The sequence below is a fragment of the Micropterus dolomieu genome, linkage group LG23 (assembly GCF_021292245.1).
Source record: "Micropterus dolomieu isolate WLL.071019.BEF.003 ecotype Adirondacks linkage group LG23, ASM2129224v1, whole genome shotgun sequence".
Classification (NCBI taxonomy): Eukaryota; Metazoa; Chordata; class Actinopteri; order Centrarchiformes; family Centrarchidae; genus Micropterus; species Micropterus dolomieu.
Window position 1 is genome coordinate 18,008,304 of NC_060172.1, and position 16,221 is coordinate 18,024,524.

At 40.0% G+C, this 16,221-nt stretch overlaps 1 long non-coding RNA gene across 2 annotated transcripts; it reads right to left on the reverse strand.

Annotated features, from left to right (window-relative positions):
• Positions 1–1,412: 1,412 nt before the first annotated feature.
• LOC123962597 lies at positions 1,413–4,159 on the reverse strand. 2 transcript variants are annotated; one of them, XR_006823003.1, is made up of 4 exons: positions 2,842–4,159; positions 2,492–2,760; positions 2,097–2,235; positions 1,413–1,571 (listed from the first exon to the last, which is right to left on the reverse strand). It is a non-coding gene; the product is annotated as an uncharacterized LOC123962597 (long non-coding RNA). The 2 variants fall into 2 exon arrangements; XR_006823002.1 differs by having other exon boundaries at positions 2,392–2,760.
• Positions 4,160–16,221: the final 12,062 nt, after the last annotated feature.

Genomic DNA, 16,221 nt, shown 5'->3' on the forward strand with positions numbered 1-16,221 from the left:
TCATGGACAACAGCAAAGATGACTTTTTGAATAATAACCTTGTCATTCTTGGGAAATTTTAGATTCACAAATTAAAGTTTTTGAGAGTGAATCCTATGTTTTGTGTATTTCACAATGAGTTTCTTTTGTATACAAAAGCCGTTAATGTCATGGAAATGAAAAACGTATTGAACATTTTTAGTATAATAGCAGAATTTGATTTGCATAAATGGCCCTAGCCTTTGCTCCTTTAAAAAAATGAAGTAATAACTTGCGTTTCGGACTGTGAGCTGCACATAATCAGAGCTTCTGAAGTAAATGTGTGTGTTGCTTTGCGGTGAGATTCCTGCCTGATCACAAGTCAGTTAAGTTTCGTTTTCCCCTGGCATGAGCACCTCCTCGTCTCATCCAGCTCTGTGTCTGTGAGACGGTCCAGAGGATTACCTTGAGTTCGGTTAAATCCCTCACGGAGGGAATGATCAAGCAGGAAGCTTCAGGTCTACAATTTGAAACCAATGCAGAAGCCCCTGAAACCTGCATTGTATTGAAAATCCAGCAGGGGGCGACTCTTCTGGTTGCAAAAAGAAGTCTGGCTCCATTAGAAATAATGGGAAAATGAGGCTACTTCTCAGCTGAATAATTACCTCAGTAAATACTTTTCTGACGGGTTTATGGTCTCAGTTGTTAGTTTCAAGTCTTTCTCAATACCAAATTATGTTCATTTAGTAAATTATGGTCCCATTTATTTTAAAATAGACCACAAACAGAGAATGTTTCAGGACGGGATTATCTGTGATTGACAAGTTGTTACCATGACGACCTGTCAATCAGGCTAGAGCCGACTCGTACCCTCGGCACTGTGTAAATTTAACCAGCGCTGCTGAAAAAGCTTATTAGGAGTTGGCTGTTCACTTTTTCTGGTGAGTACATTTAGTTTTAAGACTGTTGTTCGGTAGACAAAGTTATCAGCCCTGTAAAAATGGCAGTTAACATTAGTTACAGTTGCACCTAGCTAAGCAAGCTAACTAGCTCCGCACACGGCCGTTAGCTCCGCCGTATTGTCACTTCTGGGCACTTCCTGGTTGCAAAAACTCAACATGGCGGCGCCCTATCGGCCAAACTCGAGGCTTCAAAACAGCAGTCCACAAACAAATGGGTGACGTCACGATGACCATGTCCATTTCTTATATACAGTCTATGGGAATGACACAGTTCTCGGCAGACAATAAAGACATTAGAGAAGCGATCATCGATCTCCAGGCTCGTAGCATCCCGGAGCAGGCGGATGTTTCTTTGTTGAAAGCATACCTTCTGATGATACCTAAGCTAAATAATAAGATGTGTGTTTTGAAATCATGTTAATCATCGATAAGCTACCTTTACATTGTGAATAATGTTGGCTGATAATGACAAAATGAAATCGGTTGAATAAATAAAGGTTAAAATTAATTTTACTGTAACTCACACAACATTCAAAAGTTCATCACAAATTATATTAAATTATTATAATTATATAATAATTATGAACAACCAGGATAAAGAATCTGTCAGACTATTTGTGAGAGACAATTGATTGGAGTCTTCCCAGTCATCTGAATGGTGCCACCCATGTTGTATCCAGTGGATAGTTGGATGGAAGAATTTAAAAGGGAAAAGAGGGACAGAATTTAATAGTTTACAAATTATGTCTTCCACAGTGGTTAATGAATAAAACTTAGGTAAATGTTCCAACACCACACTGTAGAGATATTCTCTGTTGAAAGTCCTACATTCAAATTTTAAAATAAAAAGTAAAGCTAATTCTAAATACTTTATATTTTTCTGTGTGGCTTTATCTGTGAAAATACATCATACTCTATCAATTAAAAACATCAAAAACTAATCTGCAGAGTAACTAGTAACTAAAGCCATCAAAATAAATGTAGTGGAGTAGTACCTCAAAAAGAAGAGTAATTGGGCGCATGTACTTAGCTACTTTTCACAACTGATTTCTATTGACATAGAAGGCAATATTTGTGCAAGAATATATATGTCTGATAGTTTGGAGGTCATGCAAGGTTGGATCCCAAGCTTTTTCCCCAGTTTCCCATCTGGCTGAAGTCCTTGAAGATACGTACCTCACACGGAGGAATTGGAGTGAGCGCCACCAAGGTCTTCTCATCTGCATCTTCTTTGTCCTTCTTCACAGCCTTTGTGTCCCATGAAGCAGCTTCTGTTTCCAGGCTTGAATGAACAATAGCCATCGCACTGGTCTTTCTTTAAGTGAAAGGGAAATATATATAAGTCACTGAAAATGTTTGAGAAAACTTACATTGACAGAGGCTGTTTGCAAGAGGGCTTATAATCGGTGTGCATGTGACCGATGGACTTGATTACAAGCTCCAGGTACACCTTTCAATGAAGAGGACCTACAGAAGTGCGATAGAAATTTCCAAGGGTCCAGAAGAAAGATCTTATGGAAGGCCTACGGAAAGCACTGTGGCCTCACAGCAAGAAGGTCTCATTGTCGTACCCGTCATCCCAGGCCTTTCTGTGTGGAGAATGCATGTTCTCCCTGTGTCTGTGTGGGTTTCCTCCTTCCTGTGTGGGCACTCCAGTTTTCCACACCATGAAAAACATTTTAGATTAGGTTCTTGAGGCAATGAGTGTTAAATGCAGAGAATGAATTTCACCATGTGTATGTGACAATAAAGAACCTTTTCCTTCTGTTCCTGTCCTCAATCATCTCATGACTTTCTCCTCTTCTTCCTGCCCACTTCAAAAAACACCACTCCTTTACACCTAATGTTGACAGGAAGAAGCGTTGGCACACTCAGATTCTTCTCCAATCTACTACAAGGTGACAAAAAAATGGATGCTGACCTCCTGGATTCATCTGCTCCTGTCCAGCGCCGCTTTACACTGCACCCCTCCACCGCAGACTTCACAATCATTTCTCCAGTCCAAATTCCCCTAGAAATACTTAGAAATCTTGTTCTTATGATGCGTCTTCTGCTTTTCTGCAGTGGAGTTTAGGGAACCTTTGGCAGGTTGCGGACTGGCATGGTGTCCCCATTTGTCTCACCTTCTTCAATCCAGGCCCCTCATTCTCCTACTTTTCTGGATGTTAACGTTCCAGGTCTCTGGATTTCCCGTCTTTCATGACCTTACTGGATGAACCTCATCAGTTGAAGAGTCCTCCTCAACTCCTTCTCCTTGTGATTAAAAGAAAACAAAAACTCTGTAAATGTTGTCCTCACAGTGTGTCTTAGTATGTTGTTGTGTCTGTCTGTGCATGAAAAAGAGTGCTGTTGACAATAAACAGTAGCAAGCCAACTAGCAAACATGCAGCCTTCACTGCATTAAATAGCATTAAGAATCTTACACACTCTATGTTGACAAGTTTTACTACTTTTCACATAATTGTGATCTGTGATTTGATCTGAGCTACATTTTTTGTGTGAAAAGGTTCTATACAAAATGTTTTCAATTATTTGTATGGTTGTTATTGGTATAAAACCTCCAGAGGGGCTAAGTGTGCACATCCAGTCAAAAGTAATCGAGTGACAGACAAAAACTATCACTGCAGGACACAAAGGACAAAGCTCTGCACACCGTCTCAACAACTCCTAATAAAACTGTATTGAAGGCAATGTTTTGACAGAGATGCTCACAAGTCTTTGAGCTAGAGTCCAAGTCAGGTCTCAAGTCTCTCGTGGTTATTACGAATGTTTTATCACCTGCTGCATTCAATCCAGGTTGCTAATAAAACTTCATAGCTCTAAGGAATACTGTTAACCTGTTTTTCATTTACAGATCACAACCATGTCATGTGCAATGCAATTAATGACAGCTTATTGGATAATGTAAGTCAATAAACCTGTGACGTTGCGTAATGACATAACAATAAGTCTGTCTGTTTTTAACTTACAGAGCACAACCATGTAGCCTAATGTACAATGCATCTACAATTAATGACAGCTTATAAACTACTGTAAGTCAACAAACCCTGTTGAGTTTCAAACCCTGCGTAAAGTTAACTAAACAATACTGTAAAGTTACATGGTCAACAATAAAGCTGTAACATTATTTTTAATTTACAGAGCACAACCATGTGATGTGCAATGCAGTTAATGACAGCTTATTGTTGTGGTGGCAACCCAGCTGAGGGCGAGTGTCCTGTTTATTTCTCCTTTTTTTGCTTGTGATTCTGCTTTCCCCTGTTGTTCTGTTTTTTTCCTGTACTCTGCCTGCCTCCCTGTGTCTCCTCCCCTGCATGTGCTCCCTCTCTCTCTCCCTCCGCTCCTGAGCCCAGCCAACGACCCGCACCTGCATCTCGTCAGCCACCTCCTCTGCCTGCCACACCTGCCAGCAATCAGCCTCATCTCCGACAGTACTTCTACCCCGGTTCTCCAGCCAACCCCTGCTTGATCGTCGTTGATCCTTACCCGGTGCCACTTCACCAGTCAAGCTCTCTCGTATTCTGCATCATTTCTGTTTCCCTGTGCTTTGTCTCCGCTGTGTCTAACCCTGTCTGTCTCACCTCCATCCTCTGCTCCATCAGCTGGGCTCACCACCCTGCCCTCCCCTTCTACGGCATCCTCCCGGCTCCTCCCCGTGCCTCCTTGCTTCCTCGGTCCCCAGTGCCCCCGGCTCCCTTGTCTCAGTCCCCTCAGTTCTCCGTGCCTTCCCCCGGCATCCGCCACTCCCTCAACCCCGTTTCCCCTTTGTTATGACCTGGCTCAAAAGGCGACAACAAAAGGGAGACACACCATGGTAAACAGTTAGCGTATGTTTATTTAATGAAAATAAACCAAATCAATTGTTACTTCAAATTAACATAATTAAAGTATGAGTTATGTAGTCTGTGGTTTCAGTAGTGTCTGTGCAGGATGATGGTTGCATGAATGTATGTGTGAAGGTGTTGTAATATGCAAAACAAGATAAGCACCACAAAGCAACAGTCCAACCAAAGAAAACCAAACTAAATGGAAAACCAGGGAGCCGGCCGCAAGTAGGTCTGATCTGGTCTTGACAGCAGCTCCCTGCAGACTGAGAAAACAGTCCCAAATACTCTACAGGGCAATTAGCCCAGGTGCCCAGAGTTACTGCAATCAGCTCCTCCTCCACAAGAAAGAGAGAGAGAAAGAGAGAGAGACAGGCCACACTCATTCATGACCCCACAGGCCGTCACACCTTTTAATAAAGCCTGTGTTTCCCGAGTGTTGCGTTTGGGTCCACTCTGTCCCCACACCATAGCACTTATAAACTACTTTAAGTCAGCACACCCTGCAGACTCTCAAACCAGTGTAATGTTAGGCGATAACTAAATAAAACTGTAGGGTTAGGCTACATGATCAACAACAAACCTGTAACCTCTTTCCAGCCAACGGCAATAATTAACGTGATGGCAGCCTGCGGGACGTAAATGATTACGTTAATCGACCACCACAAGTTTGGCAAGTAAACAAATGCTCGTTCATCTTTTCATAACAAACGACAGTCAGAGTAAACCTCCCCGTAGCTCGTAGCTGAAGCAAGAAGCAAGCTAACGTTAGATGGCCAATGCTGAGCTCAACATGTTCACTCACCACATATTTGCATTTAGCGGTTCTTTGTTTGGGCCATCATTTATGATGTTTTAAAGCCAAAGTTTATGATGATTGGCTCAGCAACTGCCGGTGTTGTCCTCTCTCATGTACGGTCGTGCGCAGCAGATGTTACGTGTTACGTAGGCAGGTTATAGGTAACGGAATAACGGCAAGCTCATCAGACGTGTCCTAAAAAATAAACATTGTTCACGAGTCCTGCGCCTCGAGTCTGAAGTCATTGTGTGTGCGACTTAAGTCGCACTTCAGTCCGAGTCTCTAACCCGAGTCCCCATCTCTGTGTTTTGATCTATGAGATCAGATCAAACCATTGCTTTCACAAGAATTATTATTTGGAGTCCATGGTGTGCATACATTTTTCCTGAATTATTTTAATGCCTACCTTCACTTACATTTTTTGGAAAAAGATTTGATCATAATTGTTGACGTTTAACAGGTTCTTGTCATGTACTGACCATAAAGAAAAGTTTAAAACCACAATAAACTGTTTGTTTTTTTTCAATTACAAGCAAAGGTCAGCTTTGATAGAAATTGAACTTGAAAGAATTTGACATTTTTCATGATAATTATTGATGCTGAATGATATTAGACTTTTTTTAAATGAGAACATTTTTTGCCCTAGCTGATTCTTTCTGAAATACAGAAGTCTTAAAATCTGTTTTTGATTGAGAAAACCAAATATAGATCTTTGAAGCGCTGTGAACTGTCCTATCATATTTTATATTAAACCACAAAGCTTCTCTAAAGAGAAAGACGTGTCTATCCTGGAAAAAGAAGTGCACACAACAGATGATATACATAATATGATACGATACATAATTTAAAGCACTCAATGGGAGAAATCACACAAAAAGAAAACATCTCAATCGTTAATAAATTAACAGTCACTGTCACGACCGATATAAAGCTTTGATTGGCATCACTCGATGCCAGAATGACAACGTTAGTAAAGTTAGGGCGAATTAGATGCTGTATTAACTCTGCCAGGTATCCACGCCGTAAAAAGTGTGTTAGCTTTCAAACCCTATACTTCATATCAGCATTGAGTTGTAAAGAACAACTTTAGGTTAGCCAATCTACAAAATGACAGACGAAAATGACTCTGAACTAGTACAAACTTGAATAAAGTTGTCAAACAGTAATCTTAAAGCTATACTTTACAACGGTATCTTCCACGGCGAAAGCTTCTGCTATTCTTTTATTGGCGGTTGGCAAGACAGCTTACATGTTTTACAGTATACAGAATATAATACTTAAATATATCAAGAGGAAATTTAAACCTTTTTATATTAAAAAATTAAGAGTGGTAAATGCGTCACAGCATCCTTTAAAGATATTTTAGACGAAGGTAGAATGCCGCATAAAATCCAAACAGATGAGGGAAAAGTATCGTACACTTTACCACATCCAATGAGACTAAGGCATCTGTAAGTAGAGCGCTTCAACAGGACTCTGAAATCTAAAATGTGGCGTTATTTAACAGCCAATAATTCTAAACGATACGTAGATATATTGCAGGATTTAGTCACCTCCTACAATCATAGTTATCATCATAGTATTAAAATGAAACCGATTGATGTATTTAACAACTTGAATAAAACAAAAGATAAGAGTAATTTGTTTTAAATATAAGGTGGGCGATACTGTAAGAATTTCAAAACTACGCGGCCCTTTGATAAAAAAATAAAAAATTAATATTGCATACAAAATTATACTGATAAAAATTTCACTGTAAAGGAATGCGTGTCAAGGGACCCTCCTGTTTACAGGATAAAAGACTATGATGGCGAAATATTACAGGGAACATTTTATGAGCAAGAGATGCAAAAAGTTATTATAGATAAAAACAAAACATTTAAAATGGAAAAGATTTTATCTAGAAAGAAATGGCAAGGCAGGGACACTAATGCCATCAGGCGTGTTTATTTACTTTCAACACATACACAACAGACATGTCTGAAAACAAGTCAGTTCTGAGTCTGAAATCATCAGGTTTCTTAGCTTTCAAATCAATCATCAAATAACCATAAGGAACACTCGTAACATCATCGAAACAATCCATAAAAAAATGGCTCTTCCCTGGAAACATTTGTCTAACCATAAGCAAGACCTGGTATTTATCTCTAGGATTTTTAAACAAAACAAGATAAACGGTATTCAAATTAATAGTATGGCTAATTTTGCCTTGAGATACAAATTCTGAAATTTCTATGGTGCCCACATTTTGTAAACACACTTTGGACCTCATTGTTATTACTAGCATCATTCATTAAATCATCAATAATAAGCAAATTGTTTTATCTACAGGTAGTATTGTATCAATGCATAAAGATAATGGTATACCGTCAACAAAATTTCTAATTTTAATAACAATGGCTGCCAACACAGAAAAAAATAAAAATTATATATACAGTGTTTTCAATCTGTTTTTGAAATTAGCTCATCAGCATTTTCAATCAACAGTTTCACAAAATGTGTTTTACCACTGTCTGAAAGACCTGACACAATCAGACTAAAAGGATGTTGTAGTCTAAAATAAAAGTTACCACACCAAGCAAATCAGATGCTAGAAGAGCTTCTCCAAAAGAAAGAGAAACAATATATATATATATATATATATATATATATATATATATATATATATATATATATATATAGTGTTTCAGTGTTTCTCCAATTATGACAAGATGATTTTCAACAAAAGTTTTATCATATGTGATTCAACAACATAACTAAGAAATTCCTCTGCTGATGATAAAATTAATTATTTATGCCTTTGTTGTTAAGGTAACATGTGATGTCAGAAAGCGCTGTCACGGTCCTTATAATTACACCACTTCAAGCCCTTGCAGCCTCGTGCACTCACACATTTACGTTGAGTGTGCTGGTGACGTCGATAAAAGTCTCTGAGGGTTCAGTGCTTACACAGAATGGGATGGATACTGAGATTGGCCGGTGGTGACAGCATCAAGTTCATGCTGGTTAGATACCAACTCTAACCTTAAGGCTTGTGTGTGAGTAATTTCAGTTCACTCAATCAAATCTCAAACATTATTTCATTCAAAATCTTCATCCATTCCTTCTTCAGGAAAATGGAGCCTTTCAGGCAAGACCTCCACATTGAATGACAAAATACATAGTTTGTACATGCCCTCTAAAACAAGTGTGTGCCTTCCAACACTGTTAAAAATCACTGTTGAAAAATAAATCAATTTTATGATGTGACAATGCTATGGTTGAGGTTTGGTTACATTTGAACATGACGTGGTTAGGTTAAAGGAAAGATCATGGTTGGGGTTGCCACTTTGTTAAAGAGGTGGTATTATGCTTTTTGGCTTTTTTCCTCTCCTTTATTGAGTTATAGAACTTTTTTGTGCATGTAATAGGTTTGCAAACTGAAAAATCCCAAAGACCAGCCCAAAGGGAGTTCCCATCTCCCACAGAAAATGCTGCTCTGAACTGCTTGAAAACAGCTGGTTTGTAGTCCAGCCATTTCCCTTTCATCCCTGTGACGACACAGGAATGAAAGCTAAATGCGCCTCATATAATGCTGGCCAAGCAGTTAGTCCGGCACGCCTTCAAAAACACCGGTGGAAAAACACTGAGCTGCAGCACAAACCTCCTCTCCCTTCCAAACACTAGCTACCCTCCAGGCAGTCAGTGGACATAAAGTTGTTACTGTGATGTAGAGACAGTTAAAACTTTATGGATGAAAAATACTTTTGTTACAGATTAATAACTCACCACTCTGAAACTCTTGCTCCAGTCTATGTTGCCAAGCTGGTCAGTAACATGTACAGCTGAACTGAAGCCGTGTGTACCGGATTTTCTGCTTCTGATTGGCTAGTAGTCCTTAACTAGGAACTGAAAATGTGCAACTCCCAACAAAGATCATTTAGAGACAAGATGTATCACTCCATAGCTAAAAGGAAGCCTTCACGCACAGGGTTTAAAAGAGGAGCTGCAGCAATGTGCAGTATGACAAAAATGTGGTGTTTTTTGAAAATTAAACCATGTAAACCTGTTCTGGTACAACCCCTAAATAGGATTTTGAACCTGAAAATGAGCATAATACCACCTCTTTAAGGTTAGATAAGGTTCCCTTGACTGTCGGTTGGAAACAGGAAGTAAACAGCATGTAACTGGTGCGCACTTTTTTAATCGGGCCAATCGCATCTTGAACTCTTATGCCGGTGAACCGATGCGAATCTGTGATTCTTACCATCTTCAGTGGGTGAGCGCTGTCACACAAACACAGACACACAAACATGGTAAATAAATTAAGTTGTAAACTTTAGCAAACCTCATGTGGTAATTTTATTTTCTGAAAAAGATTTATTAAGAGTGAAGTCACCTGAAGTGGAGTACCAGGGAGTCTGTGTTGCTCAGGGAGATGAAAGGCAAACAGAGACTTTTGGAAGAATAAATTGAGGGCTCTGATCACTTCCTCTTCTTGTCATCCTCTCTCCCTGCTTTCGTCCCTATGATTCCTCCATACAGATTTGAGGTAAAGAGAGTTCCACATCAACGTGTGAACACTTGGCTCTTTGCACTGACTGATTTATTTACGAAGCATTGCAAGAGTGTTACGGAGAATGTGTGTGCCTGTGTGAGTGTATGTGAGTGGTTTTCTTTGCTTGTATATAAATGTTTACATGGTGCTGGAATGTTCTGAAATGTGATCTACTCACCAGAGAGTGCCAACAGCCACGTAAATGCACACACTCACACACACACACAGACACACCTACTACAGCTCTGAAGAACATTACTGGCTGGGTGTGCTGGTTACACGGTTGGTTAGATCAGTTTATTCAATGCATTCCTCTTCTGTCTAAAAACTGCAACACACAGCACACAAATGTCCCGGAAAAATGTATTGTCATTCTTCACACACACACACACACACACACACACACAACACACACAATATGGCATTATGTCATTATTGTGGTGTTGGTTGCATCAGGCCAGAGGGACAAATACTGAATCAGAGCTTGGATAAGCTGAATTGACCTCCCATAAAACAAATTCTGAGGGGCTACAGAGGCACCACTTGATCCCAAACCCCCATCCCACCCACACGACACACACACACACAAACACACACAGGATGGCGGGCCAGGGGTAAGCAAGGCTGTTCTGTTTGACAACTAATGAAGCAGGCCTCAAAGACAAGATGGCACTTGCTGCCATTTCCACTCTGAACACAAACACACACACACACACACACACACACACACGGGCAAACTACCATCCATGACTCTGAATAACAATCACAACAAATGAAAGTGGCTGTGAGGGGGAAACTTTCCTCATTGTCTGTTTTAATTTGAGTCTTATTTAACGAGTCGAGAATCAAACGGCGGATAAGGGGTGGGCGGCGGGCGAGGCGTCGCACAGAGACGACAAAAGACGCTGAGAGGGGGAGAAGAAGAAGAAAACGACAGAGAGACATCAGACTCCATCAGTCTGAAAATAGAGCAGTTTTTTGTTTCATCCGACAGGGAGAGGTGTCGATAATTAGGCTCTGTCAGGTAGAGTGGGGAGTGTGTGTTCCTGTGTGTGTGTGTCTGTGTGTGTGTAGAGTCTTCCTGACAGTATGTGCTGAGAGCACTGTAAATGCATGGGTAATGGTTGTCAGTATGTGACAGCTATAAATGGCCCTTTAGTTCTCTTCTCAGCACTACATTGACACACACACCCTCTCTCTCTTCACCCTTCTCACACTCTCTCTCACACACGTGCACACATTGGAGCAAAGGATCTTCATTTTCATGTTCATCACCTTAATTATCATCAGCACCAACACACACCAGCCTCTCCACTCGAGGGAGCAACACTGAGAACAAGAATGTTGGAGGTTACCGTGCAGCTTGTTAACATCAGAGACCTGTAAATAAAAAAACTTCATCGGACCTATTTGACTGGCAAAGTATTATAAATGATTATTTATTGTTACATATGGAGAGTTTTATTCAAGAGGGAACCCTCCGGGCATGAAAAATAAAGTCAATGCGGAAGTGCCTTAAATCTGCATTCTTTCTAAATTCCAGCAGGGGGCTACTCCACTGGTTGCAAAGTGACCACTTCTCACCTGATTTATTATTATAAGTTCAGCATTTTTAAACCTGGTCCCTATTTTCACATATTTTGCTGTTGAAATGACTAATAGGTACAAAAGGTTTTGGAATCTGTGCAGTAGACGGCTTCAGCTGGCAGCCATGACCCGGCTGCAGTGGCTGTAACATGTTCCTGTGGGGCAACTGTGTCAATCAAAAATATGTGTGCAGAAAGTGCTTCTTTTTACCACTGACATTTGTGTAACCTGACTGATAATTTAACAGATTAACTAAAACACTGGACTAAAATAATTGATTATACACACATTCGAAAAAATAACACCGGTTAATGTTGAGGAACAAGTGAGTTATCTTAACTAATGTTTGGGCACATTATCAACTTAAATATTTTTTTATAAATAAAAAAGTGCCAAAAATTCCTTTAAAAAAACAAAGTTACATACACAAAAAATGAGAACGCTAATAAAAGCACCACACAGATCAAAGATATTTTTCAAAAAAAGAGAAATCGAATTCATCTGAGGTGGGATAGTGCAATTCAATACAATAATACATCAGAATTACTGGTGGTTGAATGATTATGTAATATTGTCCTCTTCTTGATTATATTCGTAGTGCAGCTGATGGAAACATACATTGATTAATATTTCTTTTTGGCGGAAATTCAGAAATTAGCTAGAAACTTGAATTGAACTGAATTACATTTGAAATGGGTTTTTGTTTAAAATATCGACCACAAAAGTACCAAAAACACCAAAATAGTTTAATGAAAACAGGAGCTCATAACAGTGAGCTAAAAACACAGCTATGACAACGTGTTCTCTAAGATGGTAACTATGTGGTGAGAGATGGTCATCCTAGGAAAAGGTTAAAAGGCTAATGTGTTGCCTTGGAAAAAGGATCCCTTAAAAAAATGTTCTTGGCTACCAAAATAGGTTTCTAAACTAGCCATCACTCTGTGTGTCGCTCACATAAACACACACCCTCAGCAAGGTCACAGTTCAGACAGCTGGATAATAACATTACAACTAATGGACTCTCATCTGTTTATTCATAAAGGTCTCCTCTTTCTTTTTCTCTCCGTGAGCAAGTGTAAGTGTAAGTGTGTGTGTGTGTGTGTGTGTGTGAGAGAGAGAGAGAGAGTGCACAGGCAGAGAGGACCGTTTTCAGCGGTTTCAGGTTGCGTCTCTTGGGATGCTGTGGTGACTATACGCTCAGTGCTTTGCTGCACAGGCAGGTCTGTGTGGAAGTGAGCTGGTAGGTTTATTACATTACTGTTGGGCACAGAGAACCACTGTAGCACAGCATCAGGGTGCACACTACACACTACTACTACACACTTCTCATCTAAATCTATTAAATGGCTCTGATTTTTTAAAATTATTTTGATATTAGAACTTCTTTTCCCAATTATTCAATCCATTCTTCTGTAATGTAAGAGAAGGAGAGTGTGTGTTGTGGGGGAGTGGTGAACCGGTGCTTGTGAATATGTGCTGTATATGGTTGCCATATGTCTACTTCTGATGTCTAAATCATGAAACAGGTCACAGGTGCCATCCAACACCCGCTGATGACAACAGAAAGGTGCTCATGGGAACTGCGGTGCAGGTAGAGAAGCCTGGACGGACAGTTCCTGACAGCTGGCCAATCAGCTCTACTGAAACCTTTCCCTTGGTGTCATCAGCAGACCTCAATCGTTGTGCTGCCCCCTGAACTGCTGCTGGAAAGTTTCTCCAGGGGAGAATGCAGGGAAATGTCTCTTTAAATTTGCATTTAAAGCATGCTGAGATATAATCTTATACCATGTCAACACTGTGGGATATGATTTTAAAGGCAACACATAATTTTTTTTATTGTGTGTACTTTTTTTAACACTTGTGGTTTAAGTTAAATTATAGATTTAATTTTACAGTTATTATTTTTATATATTTAGCATTCTATGTTACCTAGTTACCATAAACTTCCAAATGTCATTGAAATGTTTGCTGTTTGTGGAAAGAAAGGTAAAGGTAAACAAACATGTTGCTGGTTGCTGTGTTTCTCCATGGATAATTCCAAGTCAGTCCTCTGGTACACAAAGAGGTCGTGATTCCCATGTACCAGCTGGGAATTTCCAACTTTGAGTTGTGTGACATCATTGAGCATTGGTTACTCCATCACTTTCTGTTCATAATGTTAGTTAATTTTTGAATGTTTTAAACTAAAGTTTTGGCCATGTCGTACACATTGTACCTTTAAGTGCACTGTTATATATAGCATTTAACCTAGCCTAGCATTACTCTCTCTTTTTTATATCATTAATGAAGGGTGATTCAGTTCTTCAATGCCTGAATAACACTCATAAAATATAAGATATATACAGCAAATATTTATTTATGAAATTAAAACTAGAGTACCTATAAGTTCTTGTAAAAGGTTAAAACAACCTGATATCCCCAGCCTGATAGGCCTGGTAGCTAATTTGTTTTTTTTAGCTGGTAATTTAAGTGTAGCCCTATATTGTTTGTGAAATTGCCAGAATATACGCTAAAGAAGGGCATCATACCTGAACTGTCCATGTGACTATATTAAAAAGTCTGAATGGAGTGCTGTCCGAGTTGTCTTCTTTTTTATTATTACTACATCAAACACACTGTCTTCAAGGTCTAATCGTGGGTTAAGCACCTTGTGTCTTCATTTTTTAATAATTTAAAAGAATGAAATTTTAAAAAAAATTCAATCGAAGACAAAATTCTAAACCAAAATACAGACAACAACAAAATAACTGTAGCAAAAGATGGACACATCCACATAAAAATGTTAAACATGCTATTCAATGCTATTTTCGTCTACTCGGCTCCGAAATGAAAATTACTTATTAACCTTCTGGGAGGGGCCTGTTTCCCTGGGCGACAATTAGGTTCTCAGAGAGGCAGGTGAGCGATCATGTAATATGCTGACAAGTTGTCTGATGTTGTTCAGACCGCCAGGAACGCAGGCAACTGGACTTATAATGGTTTCACCTCATTGGTCCACTATTTTTATAACTAGCTGTTCCCAGATCTTTTTTTATAGCTGCTGGTGTTGTTGTGTGGATTTACAGAAACACAGTCATGTCTAAGTTTACTTAAACAGCTCCCAGGCACTGAAAGCTATGTATGTTTAATGGACTGACATTTATAACAAGCCCACTTCTCGGCCACAAATAGCCTGGCTGCTGTTTGGAGTAGGAATAGTTAGCTTCTCTCTACAGTGTGAGCACTCGTTTGTAGTGTTACTAATGTGAGATGACAGGTAAACTTGTGAGTCTTTCCCCCATACCAGCGCCCACTGCTGGGACTCTGTGTGAGTGTGTGTGTGTGTGTTTGTGGGCGCTGTGGGGGAGTAGCCAGCAGTGTGTCCAGGCAGTAATCGGGTCGTAAACTCCATCAGGTTCTGTTTTCTCTGGAAGACTTTGGAGGGACGAAGGGGAAGGAGGAAGGTGGGCGAGAAGGAAGCAGGCAGTAAAACTCTAGTTAGCTCTGTCACCCCTCCTTCAATCAACAGCAAGACCGAGGTGGATAGAGCAAAGCCAGAGGAATGAGAAGAATATAAAACATCCAGGGAGAAGGGGGGAGGGAGTCAAACAGGTTGGCATAGAGCGTGACAGCAGCAGGACAAAAAATATATATGGCTTCTTTGGGGTTTAAAAGTTTTAGTAAAACTGTTTTATAGAATGTTACAGCCGTCTGTGGTGGCAGATGGTTGGAGTTTGACACATGTGACAATAAATACAAATTATTAGACTGAGTGTGGTGGGCTTCTGTCCACCAGTCACAGCCCTGCATAATCTCAATCATCACTTGTCTCTAGTTTGTCAGTAGCAGCAGACACATGTGGTGCATGCAAACACACACACACTCTGCAGACTTCAGTGGTCATCTTTCGGGAGGGTGGGTGGTGGTGTAGAGAGAGAGGGGGCTGATGAAAGGTCGAGGCTGCGTGTGTGTGTGTGTGTGTGTGAGATGAAGATACAAAGTAAATGGTCAACCCTGTCAGGTTAGGCAGTGGTTGCAGCAACTGTTGTGATGAAAACACCATTTAATTTGAGTGAGAGAGACACTGGACATAATCACACACACACACACAAGATAACATACACCTGGCCTAATACACAGCAGGGTTTTCTATTCTTCCACTATCAGAGACACGATCCTGCTGTTTTCTTTGTGTGTCTGTGTGTGTGTGTGTGTGTGTGTGTGTGTGTGTGTGTGTGTGTGTGTGTGTGCGCGCGCACATGTGTCCTTGTTGGAAGGCTAATTGTAACTGGACCCAGTAATGAAGCTTTTCAGAGCTTCCTGTTGTGAATCTGTTCTCCTGTTGGGGTTCAAACACTCGTCCCCCACACAGTAACCCAAACAACACAATGGTCCACAGTTCATGGCTGCAACCGTGTTTCAGCTCAAATCAACATCATGTCAGTTGGACACTAAATGCTTTAGCCCCATATGATTACTGCAAACAAATGAAACCATGATTTAAAGAGAAATCAGGTTTAGAACATCTTTTATCTTTTTAAATAATAAAATGAATGATGGTTGAATTCCATTTAG